The sequence below is a fragment of the Ascaphus truei genome, chromosome 15 (assembly GCF_040206685.1).
Source record: "Ascaphus truei isolate aAscTru1 chromosome 15, aAscTru1.hap1, whole genome shotgun sequence".
Taxonomy (NCBI): Eukaryota; Metazoa; Chordata; class Amphibia; order Anura; family Ascaphidae; genus Ascaphus; species Ascaphus truei.
Genome location: NC_134497.1, coordinates 43,331,654 through 43,357,668, shown reverse-complemented (window position 1 = coordinate 43,357,668; position 26,015 = coordinate 43,331,654). Strand labels below are relative to the sequence as shown.

Below are 26,015 nucleotides of genomic sequence, written 5' to 3'. Positions count from 1 at the left end.
AGACAATTTTACTTAATAGATATTTATATATATATATTTAGGCAATGTACCGTGTATGATTTTCACTGGATGTGCTAAAACTGAGCTTTGTCTGTGTTTTATGTGCTGTCTCTGGTTTTAAATATATATTGTTTTATTATTAAATGTTTATTCTGCATTACAACTGTTTTCATCATTTAGCTATTAGACAGTGAGTGCTGGTACTTACGTAGATTTGTTAGTACTATACAGGGGAATAAGGGTCCCCTTTGGTTCCGTGCACCCTGCAATTGCATTATTTAACATCGTCAGAGTGCTGTCTATCGTTCCCCTTTTACCCTCAGATTTATCAATAGTTGGAATTTAACATCAGTAATAAGACAACAGAGATGTAAAAACCACACAACACACATATTCTGGATTACCTAGTGCTGGCACGTTACTTTTCCACAGGGTACCCCACTTGATACCAAGCTCTTTCCCATATTCATCTCCATACCAGACCAGGAGCTCTGTGTGTGGGGGGAGGTCTGTGCAGGTTCTGTAGTAGATTTCCCTGTGGTTCTGCAACGCCACAAGGTTCTGTTCTTCCTCGTTTCTCGCACAATTACAAACCTAGAAATGGGACAGTTAGTGCGGTCTCAAAGTAATGTCTATTTTATAAAGGAAGAGATTAAAAAAGATACAAGTTGTTAATAATGTGACTTGTCTTTTCTTTCTTCTCTACAGTTTTTGAGGTGAACAGAAGTTAATGGAGAGCAATGTATATAAAATGGCTCACTTGTATATACCCAGTTTGAAAAGAATGGGAGCCACAGGCCACACCAGTGACTACTTTCTTATTACTTAAAAAAAACAAATGTTGTAATTAAAAAGTCCACAAAACGATGACACAAGTGACACAAAGGTAAGTTTTTTTTCTGGTGGAACTAAACAGAAAGTGGGGTTGATGTAACAAAGTGTTGTAGCAGGAATGTGTTCCATTAGCAACCTGTGCTTATAACAGGCCCTGGACTGATTTGGAAACTGGACTATAGAAAACGCCTTTACCTAATCAGGTAACAATGTTGGTTTGGGCTTCTATAAGAAAACTAAAACTAAAAAAGTGAAACTAGTCCCTGTAAGAAAAGTGTAACATTAAGCTCAAGTGCAGGGTCATGAACATATATGATCAAATACAGAAATGCTGTTTAAAGCTTAAAAGGAGTCAGTATGAAAAGGTATCATGCCAAGCACACCTCTGAGGAAGGCAGGCATGACCTTGATGTCTCTGATTTAGAAAAGGAGGGTATCCCACAATTAAAGCAGGAGAATAAAAAGGTGAGCGCGCACATGAAGTCTTACCTTCATTGTCCTGGAACAGAATTATGTTTTTTTCCTGCTCTCAGGCTGCCAGCACTCTGCAGTGTAAGTTGCCACATTGTTGTTACTAATGTAACTTCTTGCCCTCCCTTTTTGCCTGTTGACTAGCAACTACTGCACAGACCCCTCTTGGTTATCCCAGCAACCATAGTTGTATGGTTAGTTCTGACTATATCCTGTTTGTTCAGAATAGCATTCTTCCTTTTGGATCCAGCAGTCTGTGAAGACACACTTTGTTACTGCCTCTAACTTACAAGGCATTATTAATTTACCAGGCCCACACAAGTGCCACCTCTCAAGTTATTTTTATGTTCCTGTAATTTTGCCAATAAGGCTGCAGAAGATAGAAAGACTTTGTGCGTATTTAAAGGGGATGAGTTAACCTGCCTGACCCTACGTCTTTGTTACAAGGGACTGGAGGGCCAGAATATCCATCCTTTTTCCTATTGTCTGAACATTGTTTGAACAGGTCGTGTAAGGCCGTGGCCAGGCTGAAGAGACACGTGCCAGGCTGAAGTGACACATGCACTGAGGTTTGCAGACAAGGACATGACCAAAGGTCCTGCTCCAAAATATGCCTTGCTGCAGTATACCCCAAGGGACAACCTGAGAAGGCCACTAGGATGTACACAATCATCGATGATCAAGGCAACAGATCATTGGTTAAGTCAGAATTCTCCAACTTGTTCAACGCACAAGACAATGCCTCCCCCTACACACTCAGTACATGTGCAGGACTGATGGAGACAACAGGGAGGAGAGCAAACGGCTATACCATACGTTCCATGGATGGTAGAATAAAAACACCACTCCCTACGTTTATAGAGTACAATCATATGGCAGCGAACAGGAGCGAGATTCCCACACCAGACGTGACACGTCATCACCCACATCTTAGGGGAATAGCCGATCGCATCCCACGATAGAACAAAACGCTCAGATCTTGCTTTATTTTTGATATTTATATGATTGTCACATATATTACAGCTGTGAAGCGCTATGTACACTAATGGCGCTACTGTATATAAATAAAGATACCAAAGTGATTTGAACAGCGCTTATACCCACTTGAACTCAATAAGTGAAAATAGTCTAATTCACCAATCAGTGTGATCACATACTTTTCAGTAATCACAAATATAGTGACATAGGAATAGAAATAGAGAAGTGTTAGGTAATTGATAAAATCTCAACCTCTGGTGGGAATTGCTTGAGATTCTCTTTTAGAATATAGACTTGTCCAGGGTCCAGAGGGAGCATATACATCAGGATCATGCCAAAAAGGAAGAAAATAATATAATGTACTATTGACATACAATCCTGAAAGGGAAGGGGGGGATGGGGGGCAGGTCTTGGCTCCTTCAGAGAGCCTACTTACAGTGTACACACAATATATAGGCAGAGAGAATGGTATCCGGATTTCTGGATCAGGATGTGTTGTTTGCAATATAATCTCATGAAAAAAGGAAAAGAAAAGACCGATTGTGCAGACTAATCTGATACTTCATCTAAATAAAATAAGTAACATATATGTACTCACATTGTGTACATATAAAATGGACACAAAAAAGTGTTGAACGCCTGAGGTTGTCACACACCGCGGAGGTAGCAGTTGGCACCATTTCTCAGTCTTTAGATTTTCTCCCCGTAGCACGGTAACTGGTTGATCCTCTGGTTTGGCGTGTCGCGTCACTTCCTGCCGGATCAGCGCCACATCCGGTCTCTCGTATCAGGGAGATAGAGACGAAATCTCGGGTCGGCAAGTCCTTCCGGCACAGCCTCCTAGCATCTTAGCAGCAACAAGCAATAGCGCTACATACACGTTTCGCTGAACTTGACAGCTTCGTCAGGAGACATAATCCCCATAGTGGGTGGAACATATTTATTGCATGTGTAATTACAATTAAATCCAATAAAGTTACAGGTTCTCTCAAAGAGTACATAACACAGTGATCAAAATTCTATTGGATAAAAGTCTATACGGTCTCCTCAATAAAACTTTAATACATAAATAGATCAATTTTAAATGAATACAGTATAATGAACCTAAACATACAAAATATATGAATATACAAATAAAATCTGCTTATTAACACCACTATATTACTCCAAAAATCAGGGAATAAAATGAGTGAGAGAAAAAGATCATTAGAATTTCTGTTATAATAAATAAATACATAATAGAGACATGTTGAGTTACCAGAGATTCAAGGAAAAACAAAATGGAATGTGGACATACATCCCTCTTCAAACCATGTCTTGGCATTATCCAAGTGAAAGGAAGGCTTAGCAATGAAGAGAAACAAGGTCATACCACTGAGGATCACAAAATTTTTTTTTTTATATCTGAGGAATGTGACAATGGCCTAGGATGTTCAGTAGTCTAGACGAAAAAAGACAAGGTACCAGCTTCGCCGAAGGAAGAGAACGATCTCCTGAAGGTCATTGACAAAGATCTTCCAAGATAAGACAAACAATCGGACTACTCCGCCTCCACTCCATCCACCCGGTGGACATCTAACCAAAGGAAAATGAGTTGAGAAATCCGCACAGACAGATCAGTGGAACAATGGGTTAGCGTCTACAGCGCCAAACCAGAACTCTGCAGACCACGCTACTGAATTAGCATCTACAGCTCACCCACAGAGCTCATAATTGTCAATAGAACCAGATTCTCCGCCACAACCTGATGAGATCCCATCGGTTCCAGCAGATTCAGTTCAATTAAGAATCCCGGAAAGCTACAGAGATCCACCTTCCAGTCTGTGCTGCGGCCACAAATGTGACACCTGAAGGCACACAAGAATTCCATTGTTCCTCTAAATGGACAATGCTCCAGTGAGTGTTTGCACAGTTCAAGCATGCTACCACTGCACCCAACCACACACCTGGTGTTAAAATTGACAGCTGCCGTGGTAAGCATCCTTACAAAAGACTAAGCACTACGACAGAGGCAAAGAGGGTTGTCCCCAGTTGCGTTCAAAGGGGGACGCATGCAGACAAGACCAACTGCATCAATGAAAAAAGGGACCTCTCTAAAGGAAGTTTCTTTTGGAAGCAGAATCTTATGACCAACAAGGGCAACTCCACAAGAACAGGTGGTCGTCTTATCAATCCAAGAGTGTGCCGAGTAAGCACGGTTAGAATTACTCCACAGACTAGACTTCTTGACCCTGGAAGCAAGTTCATCTTGACTTTCTCATGAGCCTTGAAAACGCTCATGGACGCAATTTCAGCTTTGTCAGAGCCAGAACTTTTACTGGGACTCTGAGGACTTGGGATACCACCACCTGGTGTCCCCATTATTATTCATGGGTTCTACCCATCTTATGGACTCCTAAAAAGACATTGAGGAGCACCCAGTTATCCTGGAATGGTGCACCTACTTGGCATCCCTCGCCAATGGGATCTTGGAGCCAGTGGTACCAGCCAGCATCACGTGGATGAGGAATATGGACTTATAATGTTGTTGTTGCATTTGATATGTTCCACATATCTATATATTGTTTATAGATAGTGGTATTTACAGACACCAGACGGGGAGTATCCTGGAACAGGATTCCCTCTCTGTTTTGCCTGTTGCCTAGCAACTACTGTACAGAGACCCCTGTTGGTTCTGCCAGCAACCCTGGTTATATGGTTAGTTCTGACTATATCCTGTTTGTTCAGACTAGCATACTTTCTTTTCGATCCAGCAGTCTGTGGGTACACACCTTGTTACTGCCTCTCCCTGACAAGTATTGAAAAAAGCGGTGTGGTGCTCTAAAACTACAGGCACAAATACTTAATTAACTTGTCATATATAGAAAAGTCCTCTGATGGAATACCCCTATGGTATCAAAATGAACTTACCAACACCTAAGTAATAACAACACAATTCCACAATAATTCTAAGAGCTGGTAGAGATCCCACAGACACTGCAGTAAGAATCAACACACTCATGCCCAGACATATATACATCAATGTCGGTGTGTGTTGAATGGTATGGAAATAAGAAGTGAATGACTCACATTTGATTGTAGTATCCTTGTAGGTAAATACCTTCATCCTGGGGTATTGATGTGCCTCCTTTTTCACAGCATACAGATTGGAGGACGGTAAGAAAACAAAGCACTACTTCTGCTTCGAAGTAGTGATTTGTTTTCTTACTGTCCTCCTCTCCATTACAAGGCATTATTCCTTTTCCTTCCCCACACAAGTGCCACCCCTCAAGTTATTTTTATGTTGCTGTAATTTTGCCAATAAAGCTGCAGAAAATAAAAAGACTTTGTGCGTATTTAAAGGGGATGAGTTAACCTGCCTGACCCTACCTTTTTGTTAAAAGGGCTGAAGGGCCAGAAAATCCATCCTTTTTCTTATTGTCTCCTCAACCCTATTTGTCTGAACAGGCCGTGTAAGGCCGCAGTGAGGCTGAAGAGATGTGTGCGTGCTCGGCACGTTTAAATACCTTGATCCTGGTGGACGCATCAAAAGTGCTGTTGCGCACGTGTGCTTACACCGGTACTGTGCTTGAGGATACTGTGGCGGGAGAGGGTTAACCAGGCCAATAATAAAGGTATTATGCCCAGCTAGTTAACCATAATCCCTGTTGGAACTGAAGGGGTTAAACTGTATTGTTCCCATAATATCCTATTTTCCCCATCACTATCTTTTTTGTCCGTATTGCAGCTAAGAAGCTAGCTGCAGTTACACTGAATGAATATGTGCCAACTGTATTTGTGGCACAAGGGGGAGATTCTAGCGCTGAACCAAGCGTTAAATGAAGAAGCGTGCCTGTGAATAGGTGGCTGCTTTGAAGCATAGGTTTCACTTTCTAAGCCGTAGACCTGTAAACCGCAAGGTCAATCGGATAAGTGGTTTATGATCTCGCTGAGGTGCCTTCTTGTCAAAATGTATCCATCGTTAACCACTTAAGCTGAATTGTTGCCGTGTGTCTGCGGTTACCGATCAAAAGCTAGCACGGATACATTGTATGCGGGCTTGTAACCCAGACCAATTATAGGTCAAACCGCAGCCCACATCACAGAGGCTATTCAATTAAGTGGATAACTTGCACTAGGAAAGAGCTAACGCTATAATTTTTGGAGTGCAGTTAGTCACACATGTACCATGAACATACATATAAGTTTCATATTTGTTGCATATCCAGAACATACATTTATAAAGATACTGTATTTCAATGGTGTTTTAAATGTGAAGGCAGGAACTCTTTCCTACCGGTCCGGCAATTAATCCATTAACATGCCAATCTTTATGGATGAATGAGCTGAGGGATTTTTCATCTCTGGACTTCAAAGGGTACCCTGCTAAGGTGGTGCCCCAGTGTCTACGGAAGTCCGTAGTTGAAAAGCCTCAGAGACCCTAGGTGTTAGAGTGAATGGGATATTTGTAAGTATCAGATACCGGTGCAAAGTATGGACACTTCACACTTGGTAGCCAAACCCCAGACTTACTGTCGCCAGGTAAGAGGTTGGGCCCAGTATGCGAAGCAGCTTAGTTGGAAAAATGTAAAAGATCTGCGGCGCTCCCCTGTCACACTTATAATCACACTGAGACAGATGTATATTTATACAGACGTGCCTTAGAGCCTAAAAACAAACAAAATTGTATACTGGCCCTTTAGAACTGCAGCTCAACCTTTAAGAGATCCTTCCTTGATCTCCACAAACACAGATTTCTAATCGAGATGGTGAGCGCATAAAAGAAGAGAAGATAAGATAAATACTTCGTATATATAATCCACTGCGTGGAACAAGCATAACACAGGGAATGGGTATTGGATAATCAAAAAATGGCTATGCCAATTCTTACTCACACGGGCAAGTGTGAGCCAGTCTTGTCAAGGTATCTTTTTGTAGAGATCCACTTCAGGGGATAGTACCCGAAACTGATGTGTAGGTTCCTGATAGAAGCAGTTCACTCCCTCCGGTGTACTCCAAACAGGGGCGAAAACGCTCGGTGAATAAAAGGTAATTTATTGAAACAACAAGTAAGTTTGCAAAACTTACATGCACAGTACAGCACATCCGGCATCCGTCTCCGTCGTAATAGCTCATGCAGGGACTCCCTTGCTGCCGCGACCGCTGCAAATGAGTTCTTCCTCGGGAGATACGGTGGCCTTCAGTGATCACAAACAGAACACAATGCCGACACAGGATAACGCGTTTCGCGAGTACGTCTCGCTTTGCCAGAGGACACTGTGTATACATTGCACCCCTAGATAGATCCTCTCTGTTCTCTGCCATCAGCTTCATTATAGCTGATTACTGGTCAAAGCACCACAGAGGTCACTTTCCTCTGCTGTGCAGTCTCCAGTATTACCTAACTGGGCATTTAAGTAATCAATGCCCAGTGGTGGAGGGGTTATTATACCCACCCACTTAAGGTTTAGGTTGTTGTCATATAAACCTCTTCAACCTATGTAGTTGGTTAATTACCTAAGATTTTGCAGACTTAGATATTATGGGAGATATGCAATTTTCATGAGAAACCCAACACATAATAGGGTCTCAAGATATTCAGGGAATTCTCTCTCTGTTCATTTAAACAGGACAACTGTGATAAAAATAAACACACATACACACATTTTGTTGTGGTAGAAGAGTTTAATTATATACTCTCTAAATGTTTTTGCAATATCATCAGTCACCCTTGTGTAATCACACTCCGATTTGTATTATATGTTCACATGTTTGTTTTGTTTTGTTCCATATCCCGTACACTTCATTTTAATTACGTTAATAAAACAGAGTTTTAATTTGTTAGGTGTGTGCCACTACCTGAAGGGGTTACTTTCCTGTCTCACCTTCTCCTGATTGGCTGCAAGGTTTCTTATGGGTTTCAGAGTCCCATTCAGAAACCACTACAACCAATCAGCGCGTGGGAATTCTCCTGCCAGCCAATCACCAATTTGCTGATATTCTAAAGCCGGGTGGGCACCTTTTTTCATTCTGCTAAGGGGCATGCGCCAACCTGGAACTCTACCTCTTAGCATATTGAGCCCCCCGTGGCTCCAGGCTCCACATGATGGCCGGATAGCCCTGTGTTAGCCCAGGACAAAGGTACTCAAGTATAACTGCAGTACTCCTCCTGTTCTAACACTTTGGCATCCCTGAGGCTTTCAAGTCCGGACTCCGCACAGACCCATAGGCACCAAGCTTGGTAGCAATCTGGTCCCTCGGAATCCAGGACTCAGAAATCCCAGTTCATTGACAGGTTATCAGTACATATACAGATTAAACATAACTCTTTAATAAAATAAACTGTTTCCTGTATCTTGTGTGATAAACATGTGTAAGTCCCTGTCAGGGATGGAATAAGAGGAAATACTGCCTACACTTACTAGCCTCATCCCTGCCACACTATAGAAATGACTTTAAACTTTTTAACACACAAACCACTCACAGCTTTATCATATAGCTGGAGCATCCCCTGAACCCCTGTACTAGGTTCAGGGTACCTGGGCACCCCCCTTGTACTAGGGACCCCCTGAATGTTGCAGGTATGCATTAACCCCTTCATGCCCCGTTAACCTTGTCTGGATCATGCTGCAGCAGGAATCCTGGCGGTGAGTCGCAAGAACGTTTTCAAGGTAGGAGTTGTATTGTATGTCTTTATTTATATAGCGCCATTAATGTACATAGCGCTACACAGCAGTAATACATGTGGTAATCCAATAAATAACAGATAATATAAATAACAGATCATGGGAATAAGTGCTTTAGACATTAAGGAAGAGGAGTCCCTGCTCCGAGGAGCTTACAGTCTAATTGGTAGGTAGGGAGAACGTACAGAGACAGTAGGAGGGAGTTCTGGTAAGTGCATCTGCAGGGGGCCAAGCTTTATGTGCCATGTGTTCAGAATAGCCACAGTGCTATTCATATGCTTCTTTAAGCAAGTGTGTCTTAAGGTGGGTCTTAAAGGTGGATAGAGAGGGTGCTAGTCGGGTACTGAGGGGAAGGGCATTCCAGAGGTGAGGGGCAGTCAATGAAAAAGGTTTAAGGCGGGAGAGGGCTTTAGATACAAAGGGGGTAGAAAGAAGACATCCTTGAGAAGAACGCAAGAGTCTGGATGGTGCATAACGAGAAATTAGGGCTGAGATGTAAGGAGGGGCAGAAGAGTGTAACGCTTTAAAAGTGAGGAGAAGAATGGAGTGTGAGATGCGGGATTTGATTGGAAGCCAGGAGAGGGATTTCATGAGGGGAGATGCTGAGACAGATCTAGGAAAGAGTAGAGTGATTCTGGCAGCAGCGTTAAGGATAGATTGTAGGGGAGACAGGTGAGAGGCAGGAAGGCCGGACAGCAGGAGGTTACAGTAATCAAGACGGGAGAGAATGAGGGCCTGAGTCAGAGTTTTAGCAGTCGAGCAACAGAGGAAAGGGCGTATCTTTGTTATATTGCGGAGGAAAAAGCAACAGGTTTTAGAAATGTTTTGAATGTGAGGGGCAAATGTGAGAGAGGAGTCGAGTGTGACCCCAAGGCAGCGTGCTTGGGCTACTGGGTGAATGATCGTAGTTCCAACAGTAATGTGGAAGGAGGTAGTAGGGCCAGGTTTGGGAGGAAGTATGAGGAGCTCTGTTTTAGCCATGTTGAGTTTAAGGCGGCGGAGGGCCATCCAGGATGATATAGCAGAGAGACATTCAGAAACTTTGGTTTGTACAGTAGGTGTAAGGTCGGGTGTTGAGAAATATATTTGTGTGTCGTCAGCATAGAGGTGATAATTAAACCCAAAAGATGTTATTAGGTCACCTAGAGAGAGTGTATACAGAGAAAAGAGAAGAGGTCCCAGGACAGAGCCCTGGGGTACCCCCACAGAGAGATCAATAGAGGAGGAGGAGGTATTAGCAGAAGAGACACTGAAAGTACGATGGGAGAGGTAGGATGAGATCCAGGATAGAGCTTTGTTCCGAATGCCAAGAGTATGGAGAATGTGAAGGAGAAGAGGGTGGTCCACGGTGTCAAATGCTGCAGAGAGGTCGAGTAATATGAGCAGAGTGTAATGACCTCTGTCTTTGGCAGCATAGAGGTCGTCAGTTATTTTAGTGAGGGCTGTTTCCGTGGAGTGAGCATTACGGAAGCCAGATTGTAGAGGGTCTAGGAGAGAATAGGTGTTGAGAAAATGGAGCAAGCGAGCGAATACAAGACGTTCAAGGAGTTTAGAGGCAAAAGGCAGGAGGGAGACAGGCCGATAGTTAGAAAGACAGGTAGGGTCAAGCTTGCTGTTTTTGAGTAATGGTATGACTGTTGCATGTTTGAAGGAGGATGGAAAGGTTCCAGAGCAGAGGGAGGAGTTAAAAATGTGCGTGAGCGTAGGGATTATAGTAGGAGCAAGAGGTTTTAGGAGATGGGAGGGAATGGGGTCAAAAGGGCAAGTGGTAGAGGGAGAAGAGGCGATCAACAGCGACAAATCCTCCTCTGAGACAGTGGAAAAAGAGTCAAGGAAGGCAGGAGGAGAGTTAGGAAGAAGTGTAGGATGGGAGGAAGAAACAGAGGGGATGTTCTGACGTATGGATTCCACCTTTTCCTTAAAATAGTCAGCAAAGTCCTGAGCGGAGATGGAGGAAGGAGAGGCAGCTGAGGGTGGTTTGAGTAGAGTATCAAAGACAGAGAACAGTCGGCGTGGGTTAGACTTGTGCATGTTGATTAGTGAAGAAAAGTAGGCTTGTTTAGCGTGCGAGAGGGCAGAGTTGAAACAGGATAGCATAAATTTGTAGTGAAGGAAGTCTGCGAGAGTATGAGATTTCCTCCAGAGGCGTTCAGAGGAACGAGTGGAGGAACGCAGCATGCGCGTGTGGGAATTTAACCAGGGTCTAGGGTTAAAAGGGCGAGTGCGGCAGAGAGAAAGCGGGGCATGTAGATCAAGAGAGGACAAGGCAGAGTTGTAGTTCCTGACCAGTTTGTCAGGGTCTGTAGCAGAGCTTAGAGAGGAGAGGGAGGAGTGTAACGTGGACTCAAAGTCAGGTAAGTAAATAGAGCGCAGGTTTCTGCAGAACCGGGGGGTAGATGGAGGTGGAGAAGGGGAGAAGCGAGATAGAGAGAATGAGATGAGGTGATGGTCAGAGAGAGGAAAAGGGGAAATGGAGAAATCAGAGAGAGAGAAGTTTTTAGTGAAAACCAGGTCTAAGTAGTGGCCATCCTTGTGGGTGCTGGCTGCAGTCCACTGTTGAAGGCCAAAAGAAGAGGTTAGAGAAAGAAAGCGGGAAGCCCAAGGGAGAGAGGGGTCATCAATGTGGCAATTGAAGTCCCCAAGGAGAAGAACAGGGGAGTCTGAGGAGAGGAAGAAAGAGAGCCAGGATTCAAAGTGAGAAAGGCAGAAGGGGGATGAGTAGAGGTAGGTGGGCGATACATGACCGCCACATGAACAGGGAGAGGAGAGAAGATCTGGACAGTGTGAACCTCAAAGGAGGGAAAGGCAAGAGAGGGGGGAATAGGAATAGTTCGGTAACGGCAGAGAGAGGAGAGCAGGAGCTCCACACCTCCACCCCTGCCATCAAGGCGCGGAGTGTGGGAGAAGGAGTTTGCTCGGAGCAATGTGCTTTGATATATCTGAGAATCTTACTTGATTCCCGGATACATCGTTGGGGTGTCCTGTAACTTTGGAACCCCGATACATAGCCACATTCTGTAAAGACTTTCTCTGGCAAACCCACCCTGAAACTTACAGCCTAGAAATATCCTGGTCCCAGCACCCCGAGAAAGGCAAAACACAGAAAACTCTTTAATGTCGCATAATTTGCACACAGTCACAGCAATTCATTTCTGACATCTAGGTCCAAGAGCTGACACTTTAGGACCTCAACACACAGATCCGGGGTAACAAAGTGGGCTTAACTTTTATTAGTGAGTCTGGTTACCCCTTCACCGTCACAGGGAAGTAATTTAAAAAGCTGTTTGGGGGATACATTAAATGAATATTTCTGTTTCCTCAGTAGTTTCGGGAGGTTTTGCAAAGATTTGGAAAGACAAAGGGGCCTATGCAGAGAGCAGCGAATTTTCGAAATTCGCCATTTTTTGGAGATAATCGCGCAGAAAACAGCAGAAAATGGAGATTTCCGAAAAACGCGCCAATTTTTCTTTTCTATTTGTAAAACTCGCCTCGCGGCTGGCGAAAACCTCAATCTCGCCAGTTTTACAAATATCCTAATGCAGAGAGCCGCGAACGGCATCTAGCGGCTGTTCGCGCCAATAAAATGGCGCTATTGTCTCCTTTTTCCCTCGCCAGAAAAAATTGGCAAGAAGCGGCCGCTCGCGGCCATTGCAAAGGGAAAAAAAAAGGCGCGCATTTGTTTTTACAAGTTTCTGAAGCGCGCATCTCGCCAATTTAAACTCGCCAGACGCATCCATGTTAAACATAGCAGAATTCGCACTTTTCTGCATATGGAGAATAAAACTCTCCAAAAAAGCTACTTTTTAATAAATTCGCCATTTTTCAAATTCGCTGCTCTCTGCATAGGCCCCAATAAGTGATGGTAATGGTCACAGAGTAATAGTCTGGAGAATATAGATGTGGCATTAGCTGCCCATTAAACTAGGTAAACTAGTGTAGGTGACAGCAATCAAAGTTATCCATAATGTCAACAGCTGCCTCTGGTTAAATAAGATTTAAAAAAATGTGACCCTGTGTTCCTAAGACGGGGAAAGACTTGTGCGGGGTGAGAGGAAAAGGAGCGCTTAGGAGAGCTAGCAAGGAGAAAAGGCTGATTGTACAAACTCTTATGGGTTTGTAATCTCAGGACCTAGGAAGAACGTGAACCAACAGTGGCATATTTAATAGGTTAAATGTAGCCAATTGTCAAGTTAAAAAACCCGTTTAGCAAACAAATAAACGTAACATTCCCATAGAAAACAAAGTAATTATAAAGCCCTCATTAGTCAAACACAAATGTTCCTGGAGAAATACAGAACAGGATTTCTTTCACAATACACAAATAAGTAAAACAGTTATTTTAACTCTTTGAGTGATGGAGGGGTCAGGTGATCGCTCCCTCACTGATGACAGAACGGACGGGGAGACCCCCTCCCTCCTATCCCACGTAGTGATAGATCCGTCCTGCCCTGCACAGGAGCACAGAATGACATCTCCCCAAGGAAAAACAGGAGGATTACTATGATGTAGCTATGGGCATCCAAAGGGTTAAATGGCGATTTCATCCTTTTCAAGGAAGTCCTGTACTGCAAGAGATTTCATGTTCTCCCGCCGCTAGGTTGGATTTGAAGCAGCAGTCCAAACTGCCTTAAAAAAAAAAAAAAACCTTCGATATGCGCATCAATGTAAGCCAAACACTGACAAGTGATTAGCAAAGTTGCCGATCGATCCGTTCTCCTGTGATTAATCGGCGAAGATTCGGCTCGAGGGTTCATTAATTCCCTATGTAATGCAGTCAGTGGAACGCATATACATATTCATATGCGTTCCACTGACGTGTGCTCGGTCCCGAGCCCTGGTCCTGTCTCATGGGGCTTCTCCAGCAGCAGCATCTCCCTGTCGCAGTAAGTATTGTGTGTGTGTGTGCGTGTGGGTTAAAACTGAGCTGGGGGGTAAAAATGGAGGTGTGCATGTGTATATATATATATTTATGTATATATATATATAAATAAATATACGTGTGTGTGCGCGAGTCATGGTAACGCTGCGTTAGGAGCTGCAGGGGAGACAGTTGCATGTTGCATGTTGCAGGGGATAAGCCCCCTCCCCCGCTCCCCCACAGAGCACCCTGCCTCCCCCCGCTCCCTCACAGAGCCCCCCCGCTCCTTCACACAGAGCCCCCCCTCCCGCTCCCTCACACAGAGCCCCCCTCCCGCTCCCTCACACAGAGCCCTGCTCCCTCACACAGAGGGCCCACCCCTCCCTCACACAGAGGCCCCCCCCCCCGCTCCCTCACACAGAGGCCCCCCCCCGCTCCCTCACACAGAGGGCCCCCCCCCCCGCTCCCTCACACAGAGCCCCCCCCTCTCCCTCACACAGAGCCCCCCCCCTCTCCCTCACACACAGAGCCCCCCCCTCTCCCTCACACACAGAGCCCCCCCCTCTCCCTCACACAGAAGCCCCCCCCCTCTCCCTCACACAGAGCCCCCCCCTCTCCCTCACACAGAGCCCCCCCCTCTCCCTCACACACAGAGCCCCCCCTCTCTCCCTCACACAGAGCCCACCCCCTCTCCCTCACACAGAGCCCCCCCCCTCTCCCTCACACAGAGCCCCCCCCCTCTCCCTCACACAGAGCCCCCCCCCTCTCCCTCACACAGAGCCCCCCCCTCTCCCTCACACAGAGGCCCCCCCCCTCTCCCTCACACAGAGGCCCCCCCCCCTCTCCCCTCACACAGAGCCCCCCCCTCTCCCTCACACAGAGCCCCCCCCCTCTCCCTCACAGAGCCCCCCCCTCACACAGAGCCCCCCCCCTCTCCCTCACAGAGCCCCCCCCTCACACAGAGCCCCCCCCCCCTCACACAGAGCCCCCCCCCTCACACAGAGCCCCCCCTCACACAGAGCCCCCCCCTCACAGAGCCCCCCCCCTCACACAGAGCCCCCCCCCTCACACAGAGCCCCCCCCCCTCACACAGAGCCCCCCCCCCTCACACAGAGCCCCCCCCCTCACACAGAGCCCCCCCCCCTCACACAGAGCCCCCCCCCCTCACACAGAGCCCCCCCCCTCACACAGAGCCCCCCCCCTCACACAGAGCCCCCCCCTCACACAGAGCCCCCCCCCCTCACACAGAGCCCCCCCCTTACACAGAGCCCCCCCCCCCCCTCACACAAGAGCCCCCCCCCCTCACACAGAGCCCCCCCCCCCTCACACAGAGCCCCCCCCTCACACAGAGCCCCCCCCCTCACACAGAGCCCCCCCCCCTCACACAGAGCCCCCCCCCTCACACAGAGCCCCCCCCTCACACAGAGCCCCCCCCCCTTACACAGAGCCCCCCCCCCCCTCACACAGAGCCCCCCCCCTCCCCTCACACAGAGCCCCCCCCCCCCTCACACAGAGCCCCCCCCTCCCCTCACACAGAGCCCCCCCTCCCCTCACACAGAGCCCCCCCCCCCCCCCCCCCCGTCCCCACACAGAGCCCCCCCCCTCCCTCACACAGAGCCCCCCCCCTCCCCTCACACAGAGCCCCCCCCTCCCCTCACACAGAGCCCCCCCCTCCCCTCACACAGAGCCCCCCCTCCCCTCACACAGAGCCCCCCTCCCCTCACACAGAGCCCCCCCCTCCCCTCACACAGAGCCCCCCCTCCCCTCACACAGAGCCCCCCCCTCCCCTCCCCACAGAGCCCCCCCCTCCCCTCCCACAGAGCCCCCCCCTCCCCTCCCACAGAGCCCCCCCCTCCCCTCCCACAGAGCCCCCCCTCCCCTCCCACAGAGCCCCCCCCCTCCCCTCCCACAGAGCCCCCCCCCCCTCCCCTCCCACAGAGCCCCCCCCCTCCCCTCCCACAGAGCCCCCCCCCCTCCCCTCCCACAGAGCCCCCCCCCCCTCCCCTCCCACAGAGCCCCCCCCCCTCCCCTCCCACAGAGCCCCCCCCCCTCCCCTCACACAGAGCCCCCCCCCCCTCCCCTCACACAGAGCCCCCCCCCCCCCTCCCCTCACACAGAGCCCCCCCCCCCTCCCCTCACACAGAGCCCCCCCCCCTCCCCTCACACAGAGCCCCCCCCCCCTCCCCTCACACAGAGCCCCCCCCCCCCTCCCCTCACACAGAGCCCCCCCCCCCCTCCCCTCACACAGAGCCCCCCCCCCCCCCTCCCTCACACAGAGCCCCCCCCCCCCTCCCTCACACAGAGCCCCCCCCCCCCTCCCCTCACACAGAGGCCCCCCCCCCCCTCCCCTCACACAGAGCCCCCCCCCCCTCACACAGAGCCCCCCCCCCTCACACAGAGCCCCCCCCCCCTCACACAGAGCCCCCCCCCCCTCCCCTCACACAGAGCCCCCCCCCCCTCCCCTCACACAGAGCCCCCCCCCCCTCCCCTCACACAGAGCCCCCCCCCCCTCCCCTCACACAGAGCCCCCCCCCCCTCCCCTCACACAGAGCCCCCCCCCTCCCCTCACACAGAGCCCCCCCCCCTCCCCTCACACAGAGCCCCCCCCCCTCCCCTCACACAGAGCCCCCCCCCCTCCCCTCCCACAGAGCCCCCCCCCCTCCCCTCCCACAGAGCCCCCCCCCCCTCCCCTCACACAGAGCCCCCCCCCCCCTCCCCTCCCACAGAGCCCCTCCTCCCCTCACACAGAGCCCCCCCCCTCACACAGAGGCCCCCCCCTCACACAGAGCCCCCCCCCTCACACAGAGCCCCCCCCCCTCACACAGAGCCCCCCCCCCCTCACACAGAGCCCCCCCCTCACACAGAGCCCCCCCCCCTCACACAGAGCCCCCCCCCCTCACACAGAGCCCCCCCCCCTCACACAGAGCCCCCCCCCCTCACACAGAGCCCCCCCCCTCTCCCTCACATAGAGCCCCCCCCCTCTCCCTCACACAGAGCCCCCCCCCTCTCCCTCACACAGAGCCCCCCCCCCCTCTCCCTCACACAGAGCCCCCCCCCTCTCCCTCACACAGAGCCCCCCCCCCTCTCCCTCACACAGAGCCCCCCCCCCTCTCCCTCACACAGAGCCCCCCCCCCCTCTCCCTCACACAGAGCCCCCCCCCCTCTCCCTCACACAGAGCCCCCCCCCTCTCCCTCACACAGAGCCCCCCCCCCTCTCCCTCACACAGAGCCCCCCCCCCTCTCCCTCACACAGAGCCCCCCCCTCTCCCTCACACAGAGCCCCCCCCTCTCCCTCACACAGAGCCCCCCCCCCCTCTCCCTCACACAGAGCCCCCCCCCCTCTCCCTCACACAGAGCCCCCCCCCCCTCTCCCTCACACAGAGCCCCCCCCCCTCTCCCTCACACAGAGCCCCCCCCTCTCCTTCACACAGAGCCCCCCCCTCTCCTTCACACAGAGCCCCCCTCTCCCTCACTGGTGTGGGTGTGTATATATATCGTGTGTCACCAGTACATTGATCTCTAGTGCAGGGTTTATGAGCCCTGTGCTAAGGGAACCTGACACCAACACTCCCCTCTGTGTGTTATCTAACCTCTTATACTGTATCTGTCACTATTAGGAGCTGGGGGCCCGGGGATAAAGGGGCGTGTCCGAAGCTGCGTCACCCGTTACCCACAATCCCTGTTGTTAGCAACAGTGGCCCTGATCACGTGATACAGGCGGCGCGCTCCGGTAAAGGAGGTTCCCTGAGTTACAATGTGTGGGGTTCTTCCCCTGCAGCAGCGGGGCTCGCTCATTGGTTAGCGCAGGAGAGGCTCAGGGGGCGTGTTTGAGCCCCCGCCTCAGTCCCTGCTGGAGGGGGCGGGGCAGCTATACAGGCGGCGGCGCGCGGACACTCACCGCAGAGGGGGGGTCCTGCCTGACTCTCCCGGTCCCTCCCAGCTGCTGCATGTGGGGGAGACGTTGCTGCTGCTGCTCTCTGCCCGGCTGAGAAGGGATTGCTTCCTGCTGCCCATGCGCCTCCAGTCTAGAGCGACCACGTGACCAGCAGCAGCCAATCACAGCAATAATAATAACCAGCAAATAACAGTTAATGTTAAAGGGGAAGAGACACCATGAGACTGTTCCTGCCGGGGGCGTGGCTTAGGAGGACGTCACGTGATGAGGACAAGCAAATGTCAGAAAATGTTTTATATAATTGTAGAGCACTTTCCCCCACCCTATGGATAGGGTGACCAGATTTACAAAAGTTAAAACCGGGACACATTAAAAAAAATGTATAAAACAAATGACATCATCAACTGTGCTTTATGTCTCCTTTATGTCTCTCCATCCCTCTTTGTCCCCCCTTCTCTCACCCACACTCACCCACTCTTTCTCCCACCATCCCTCTATTCTCTCTCCCCCATCCATCCATTCTTTTTCCCCTATCCCTCCAGTCTCTCTCCCCCATCCCTACATTCTCTCCTCCATCCCTCTATTCTCTCCTCCATCCCTCTATTCTCTCCCCCATCCCTCCATTCTCTCCCCCATCCCTCCATTCTCTCTCCCCCCACCCTTCATTCTCTTCCCATCCCCCTATTTTCTCTCCCCCATCCCTCCATTCTCTCTCCCCATGCCTCCTTTCTCCCCCCATCCCTCCATTCTCCCCCTCCCGCCATCCCTCCATTCTCCCCCTCCCGCCATCCCTCCAATCTCTCCCTCCCCCCATCCTCCATTCTCATTCTCCCACCCATCCCTCCATGCTATCTCTCCCCCCCATCCTCTCCGTCTCTCCCCCATTCTCTATCTCTCCCCATGCTGTCTCTCTCCCCATGCTGTCTCCTCTCTCCCCATGCTGTGTCTCTCCCTCCCCCGCATGCTGTCTCTCTCCCTATGCTGTGTGTCTCCCCATGCTGTCTCTCCCTCTCTCTCTCCCCCTTGCTGTGTGTCTCTCCCTATGCTGTGTGTGTGTCTCTCTCCCCATGCTGTGTCTCTCTTTCTCCCCCATTTTCTGTGCCTCTGTCTCCCCCCATGCTGTGTCTCCTGCGCATGCGTTACATTTCCAATATGATGGCGCCCTGCGGAGCGAGCTGCCGGAGCTTCTGGTGACCGGGTCGCCCGCCACCAGCTGTTGCAACACTCCCCCCCATAACTGAGGTAAGCAGGACCACGGGGCCCTGTAGGAAATCCAGAGGGGCTACATAATTATTAATTATCTTTATCCCATATGTCATTAAAAAGAAATTGCTTGGGTATGGAAAGGTGCGATGTTACAGTAACCACACACCTGAGGATATTACCCTGACAAACCCTTGAATCTTAGATGAATCTCCGGTGACTTACTGCACGGACTTTTAAAACCATTCAAGCCTATCTGTACTATGTGCAGCCAATCTCGGCGTGGGAATCAAATCCCCCCACCCTATGGCAGAGTTTCCAACAGTTCATACAGCCGGGCAAGGGGCTTCATGGTAGGCCAAGGGTCATGCGCTAACATCACACCTGAGCCACTTAGTATACCTAACCAAGCCCCCTTCTCCGGCGGCAGAATGTCTACCTCTGTCCCGGACAACTGGACATCTGCTAGGCAAACTGTTTATAATGAATCATTCTAAGGTAACACTTTAATATGTCAGTTTTCTTTTTTAAGTCCGTACTTCTTCAGACATCCTGGAGACGCATCTGCAGGGGGCTTTAGAAGTCCGCACTTATGTTATGCATGGTTCACTCACCGGAATGGCCGGTCATATACTGTATTTGTGAATCCTCAATGTATCCGCTGCCCCGCCTGGCTGAATGTTAATTTCCTTACTCGCAATAACTTTAATACACTAAAAAGAGAAGAACTTTCATGCATGACTTTGTATAAAAGTTAATAATAAGAAAACCATAACTGCTTTAATGGTTGTACCCCAGCAGCACTCACACCAAATTTCACAGCGCTAGCATGTTTCTAACCTAAGTTAGCTCTCTGCTTCTGCTGTGTGAAACAACGGCTGAAGTTAAAACCTTTTTTCCTCTTTGCTGTTTGGCAGTGAAACATTGTTGCAATACTCGGAACTAATACATAACTACAAAAAGTACAGGCAGACCGACATCGTAGTAAGCCAGCAGTTTTCCAAGTCGGGGACAAGGTATGGCTATCCTCTAGGAATATAAGATTAAAGCTTCCTTCACTTAAATTGGCACCACGTTTCATTGGACCATTCGCTATATTGGAAAGGATCAATCCGGTCGCCTATAGACTACAACTTCCTCCGTCTCTGAGAATACCGTCCATTTTCCATGTATCTCTCCTGAAACCCGTGGTTCAGAACTTACATACTCCTGTATCTTCTTAACCTCCCCCTTCCCTCCTCATACAGGGGCAACAGGAATACGAAGTCCAATCTATCTTGGACTCCAGGATATCCAGAGGTGTTGTCCAGTATCTGGTACACTGGAAGGGTTTTGGACCGGAGGAACGTTCTTGGGTTCCTCATCATCGAGTACAAGCGCCCAGATTGGTCCAGAGATTCCATGAGAAGTACCCCCTGAAACTTGCTTGGAGTCGCCCAGAGGTCGCCCCCAGAAGGAGGGGATACTGTAAGGATCCATGAGGCGCCGCGCGGTCGGCGCACGCAAAACTTACCCTCCATACATTTAGATACCAGCATCGCTCCCAAACCTCACCCTGAAGCCTGTTATCATAATAGGAGCGGGCACGCAGCCCGCGCGGACCTAAATGCCAACTCTGCTGGCCCCGACTTCTGGTTGCGTCCACGTGATGATGTCATTAGCGGGCGCATGGCGCGCGTGCAGCATGCACCTGTATCACATTTACAAATATAATCAGGAAGTCTCCACAAACCTGCCACCTGCAGCGGAGCTTCCTATCAGAACCTACTCAGTGACACGTTTCCTGCTGTGTATCATCACAGCTTCCTGTAAATACTCATCAGAGCCAGAGGCTCATCGGCTGAGCATAATCTCTGTTTGTGCGTGTGCCTCTCCACAGTCTGTTCTGTTCCAGCCTTGCCTTGTTACCTGACCCTGCTTGCCTTCGGACCCGCTCTTCTCCTCTCCTGACCCGGCTTCATTTGACCATCTGCATCTCTCCATCCCTGACCTTGGCTTACTCTCAATGATCCACACCTCTCCAATCCTGACCTCGGCTAAAGCACCCACAATGATCCGTACCCCTCCACTACTGACCCCAGCAAGTATGACGACAATTCTCACCTCTACTACCCTGACCCGGCTACCTGACTACTCTACACTCCAGACGCGCTCACGCGGCTGTGGGTTGTGTTATATATATATTACCCCACCTCAGCAGCATTGTCCTGTCTTGTTTGTGGTGAGCATACCGTCACAAAAACAAAGCGCTCAAAAGACTGAGACATAAAATTACAGGCTACAGAGAGAGAAAGAGTCTAAAAAAAAGAATTGGCCCACAGTTAAAATGTTGGAGTCTAAAAAGGTGAAGCTGGAGAAAAAGGTTACAAACCTAAAACAGACTCTGGGGTCACAGAAGTCCATGGAAAAGATAGAACTATGGAAATTGATGTAGAATTTGCTGCTCCTGAGTTGAGTATATTGAATGGCAGGGAAGAGGAGGTAGTGAAACACCGTTCTACAGGTCCAGAAAGCCTAGTAATTGCCCCGAAGAAAAACGTCTTCAATTGGAAGTCAAGGAAAAAGAAAAGGAGTCCAAAAGACTTCCATGTGAGGCCGAGCTGTTTCTCGAGAAGGGGGGGATATTTAAATGGCCAAGTGTGCACTGGGCTACACTCTGAGTGGAGGTATGTAAGGGAGTGAAGAGGATAACTCCCTTTCCAAGCTGCACTGGTGTCAGGTTTCATGCAGGGGGTGTGTGAAACGCCTGTTTGAACAGTTATAAAAAGCAGGAAGTAGCTGCTGTTAGTATCCCTGTTTGCAGTCTGTTAGGAGGATCACAGACAGAGTGCTGCCTGCAGGAATCCAGGCCGGGTTAACCAGAGGGTTATGCCTGGAAACTGTGAGGAACCCAAAGCCTCACACAACAGAAGCCTGCGCAAAGAAGGGCAAAAGACTTCCTGGGAGCAGCAGGACCTCAAACCTGCGCTGGAGAAATCGGAGACGCCGGACCAGCATGTCAGATAAGACTTTCTATATTGTTCCCTGTCTTACTAATATTGTAGTTATAAGTTTGGACTGGTAACTGGCTTACCCAGCCAGTCAGATAGTAAGGGCAGAGAAACGTTTATTTAGTCTCCTAACATGGAGTAGGTGTTTTTTTATGGTTTCTTTTTGCCTTAAAGGGACAGTGCACCTGATTTTTTTTTGTCTTATGGATAATAAACCACACAACACACATAACTCCAGCAAGCTCATTTAAGGAACCCCTGAGCCCCCACAAAATATATATGTATATAAGTGTAAAAAAAGGAGAGCTATTGAGCGTGGCAAATGTATACAACAAGCGACAGAGAAGCCCAATGCTACATCCAATATGACAAAAATACACCGTAAAATACTTATATATCCTCTTGAAAAGGGGTCATTTAGTTTAACCCTTTGGCCAAAGCATTGTAAGCCTGTGAGCCACGACAAAGCAGACCCAGTTCACAGGTCCTAACACTATCAGATAAAATACTAATATACCTCTATTAGGATTAAAATTCTCATTCACCTCTATTAGGAGGGAGAAAGACCAACACTGGACCTATATCCAGTAGAATGAAAAAGACCTGCTAACTTGGGAAGTGGGGAGGGGTGATTGTAAAACCCTGGGAAGGAGGAGCTAATAATTTAGACACCCATTATTTTCAAATCCGTGTGCCCTGTCCTCCATTTCTTTTTGTATGCCGTGGATTGGATGCAGCCTTGCGTTCATGGATGGGAGCACCGGTAATTGTATCATCTCTTATTACATTACTTGGTGTGCAGTACTTATCCTCTCTCGTATTGCAAACCATTCAGAAGCCTCAAGAATAGAAAGGCCAGATTAGACTTTGCCCAACAATATCTAAAAAAGCCAGCCCAGTTCTGGAACAGCATTCGTTGGACAGATGAAACTAAGATCAACCTGTACCAGAATGATGGGAAGAAAAAAGTATGGAGAAGGCTTGGAACGGCTCATGATCCGAAGCATACCACATCATCTGTAAAACACGGTGGAGGCAGTGTGATGGCATGGGCATGCATGGCTTACAATAGCAATGGGTAACTACTGTTTATTGATGATGTGACAGAAGCAGCCGGATGAATTCTGAAGTGTATAGGGATATATTGTCTGCTCAGATTCAGCCAAATTCAGCGAAGTTGATTGGATGGCGCTTCACTTTACAGATGGACAATGACCCAAAACATACTGCGAAAGCAACCCAGGAGGTTTTTAAGGCAAAGAAGTGGAATATTCTGTAATGGCCGAGTCAATCACCTGATCTCAACCCGATCAAGCATGCATTTCACTTGCTGATGACAAAACTTAAGGCAGATAGACCCACGAACAAACAGCAACTGTAGACAGCTACAGTAAAGGCCTGGCAAAGCATCACAAAGTAGGAAACCCAGCGTTTAGTCATGTCCATGAGTTCCAGACTTCAAGCAGTCATTGCCTGCAAAGGATTCTCGACAAAGTATTAAAAATTAACATTTTATTTATGATTGTGTTAATTTGTCCAATTACATTTGAGCCCCTGAAATAAGGGGACTGTGTATGAAAATGGTTGCAATTCCTAAACGTTTCATACAATATTTTTGTTCAACCCCTTGAATTAAAGCTGAAAGTCTGCACTTCTATTGCATCTCGGTTGTTTCATTTCAAATTCATTGTGGTGGCGTACAGAGCCAAAATTAAGAAAATGGTGTCAGTGTCCAATTATTTCCGGACCTAACTGTATATGAGAGAGGGGAGGAGTAGAGGTGCAGCCTCATCGGAGGCAAGGATAGGTGGAGTGGTGCAGGAGACAGGTGGGCATGATGAGGGTAGATGACGTGCAGCTGGGGAGCGGTGCACACGCGTCACGTGTACACGCCGTGCGACGCTGATGCGTGCCGTAACCAGGGGGCGAAGCCAGACTCCACGATGTCAACAAAGCTCCTCTGTGAGCGTAAGCGCGCTGTAAAGACAGCGGCGTTGCGCAAGGCAGCAGGTAAGGAGGGAGTGTGCCACGGGGGAAGCGCTCCCCGATTCCTTACACGCTGATCATGGATCCTTACAGTACAACCCCCCTCCCCACCCCCTCTCAGGAGCGAACTCCCGGCGTCTCAAAGAATGTGTCACGCCTGTATGCCTGCAGACCAAGCTAGACCCCAGTACTGAGGTGGGAACGGTATGATACCATACACCCACAGCAGTGGGAGCAAGCCCGGAGTGTGGTATAGCGTTGCTGGGCCTGTTGGAAGAGTTGTTAGTATATATTTGCAACGCTTGGGGAGTGTCCGAGAGAATAGTCGTGTCCGTTTGCCAATGTTCAGGGGTCCAGAGGGCAAAGTCGTCAGAGAGCAAGCCAGGTTCTAGAAAGCCAGAGGTCAGCGAAGTCGTATGCGTAGCAGGGTTCAAGGGGTTACCAGAGAGCAGAGTAGTCCAGGGAGAGCAGGGGTCAAAGCCAGGGAAATCCAAAGTAACACAGGAGCAGGTATTCACAGGAGCACAGAGGCAGCACAGCATAGGACAGGTACACACAGGGAAACAGGAACTATGCAGAGCGAGGAAGAGGTGGACAGACGGGGATTATAAAGGAAGGTGCACCAATGACAGAGAGGGGAGGAGTAGAGAGAGAAGTGGGTCTATTTTGATCTGGTTTAAAACTGATTGGCCGGCAAAGCCGGCCAATTCAGTTGAACAGCAATTCTACTTGTTGCCAAGTAGAACAAAGAAAAACCAGTCAAACAAATATTCAAAAGAAGACCAACAAGTGCACTGTTGAAGTGCACTTAAAGCAGAAGGGTTAACTCTAAAGAACCCTTGATGGGGGATACCGAGCAGAGCACCCCGCCTAACGCCCACTGGGAGGCAAACTCTGAAACCGTCCCAGTAGACACGGCGTACGAGTACTCTGCCCGAATACGGGAGTGCACCAGCGCCCGGAACATGGCCACGATGTTTGTTGGGACCCCCCCCTACAAAACCTGCTTCCTGGTTTTACAAATGGCTACCTTAGCCAATGCCAGGAGCAGGCTGACCAGGAGATCCCTAGGCTTATCGTTCCGGGACACTGGGCACCCAAAAATAAAAAGATGAGGGGAGAAGTGTAGCCAGAACTGCAGGAGAAGGCTCTTCAAGAAGGAAAAGAGGGGCTGCAGTCTGGCGCAACTCAAATAAATGTGATATACGGACTCCCGCTCGCCACAAAAGGGACAGGCGGCGGGGGAGTCCGTGAAGTGTGCCAAGTACTCTCCTGTGCTCAGTGCACCGTGGAGGACCCTCCAACTCAAATCCCCGGCGGGACGGGGAACCAAACCTAAATAGAGTTCCTTCCACCGGGGTCTCGCCCTCGTTCGCAGGAAATACCCGCCTCCAGATAGTATCAGGGCGGGTGACAAGGGCGAGGTAGTGCACTATATGGAGCACTAGAGAATACAGGACTTTCCTCGGCATGCCGCGGAAACATGCCGGGGACATATTCCCCAACCTGCTGAGGTTGGGGGAGAGAGGAGCCCGAGGGGGTTGCCGTGGCTTTGGTTCCACGCAAAGATCTGGAGAGCTGAAGTTGATAGGTTGACAAAGCTCTCCGGTCTGCAATACCCCCTCAAAGAAGGTGCGTGAGTCGGGGTGGATGGCATCTTTAATCTCCCAGATCAAACGATGAGGGACGCGGGCAGTACGCAGACCCATACGGGGTGCGAGCACCTCTGCCCTAACCCAGTCTCGCCGCTCAAAGTCCAGGAGATCCCCGACTCTGGTCACCTGCACCAGGATTAGCTGGCGGCAAATAGAGGGTGAATCCAACATCCGAGCCCCCACTGCCGGATTATACAGCAGGGGCTCGGCGAGGAAATCAACCCCCACCGCCTGTTCCTTCTAGGTCGCGGAGACCAGTTTCCAGGCCTTAAGTAAGTCCCGGTAGTATGCCGGCAGCTCCGAGAGGTCTCTACCTAAACCCTCGGGCCTGATGATAAACAGTTGCCGGTCATACTTCATATTGCGCAGCTGGCGAAAGAAACTGGTTGCCAGCTGGCACCACTGCGGAGACGGATCTGCGAATAGGTATGTCTGCAGGTATTGGAGGCGGAAAGTGTGTAACTGGGAGCGGACACATAC

The 26,015-nt window shown here is 49.6% G+C and overlaps 1 protein-coding gene across 2 annotated transcripts in view; it reads right to left on the bottom strand.

The window, feature by feature from the left end:
- Positions 1-17,870, bottom strand: part of LOC142466877 (uncharacterized) — a 51,198-nt gene extending 33,328 nt beyond the window's left edge. Inside the window, exons 1-2 of one of the 2 annotated variants that reach the window (XM_075572437.1) lie at positions 17,705-17,870; positions 405-594 (exon numbers count right to left, since the gene is read on the bottom strand). The gene's annotated coding sequence lies outside the window, so the exon portion shown is untranslated. Of the gene's footprint in view, positions 1-404; positions 595-1,323; positions 7,862-17,704 lie in introns of those variants that run through there. The other variant, XM_075572438.1, reaches the window with a different exon arrangement.
- Between the last annotated feature and the right edge of the window lie 8,145 nt (positions 17,871-26,015).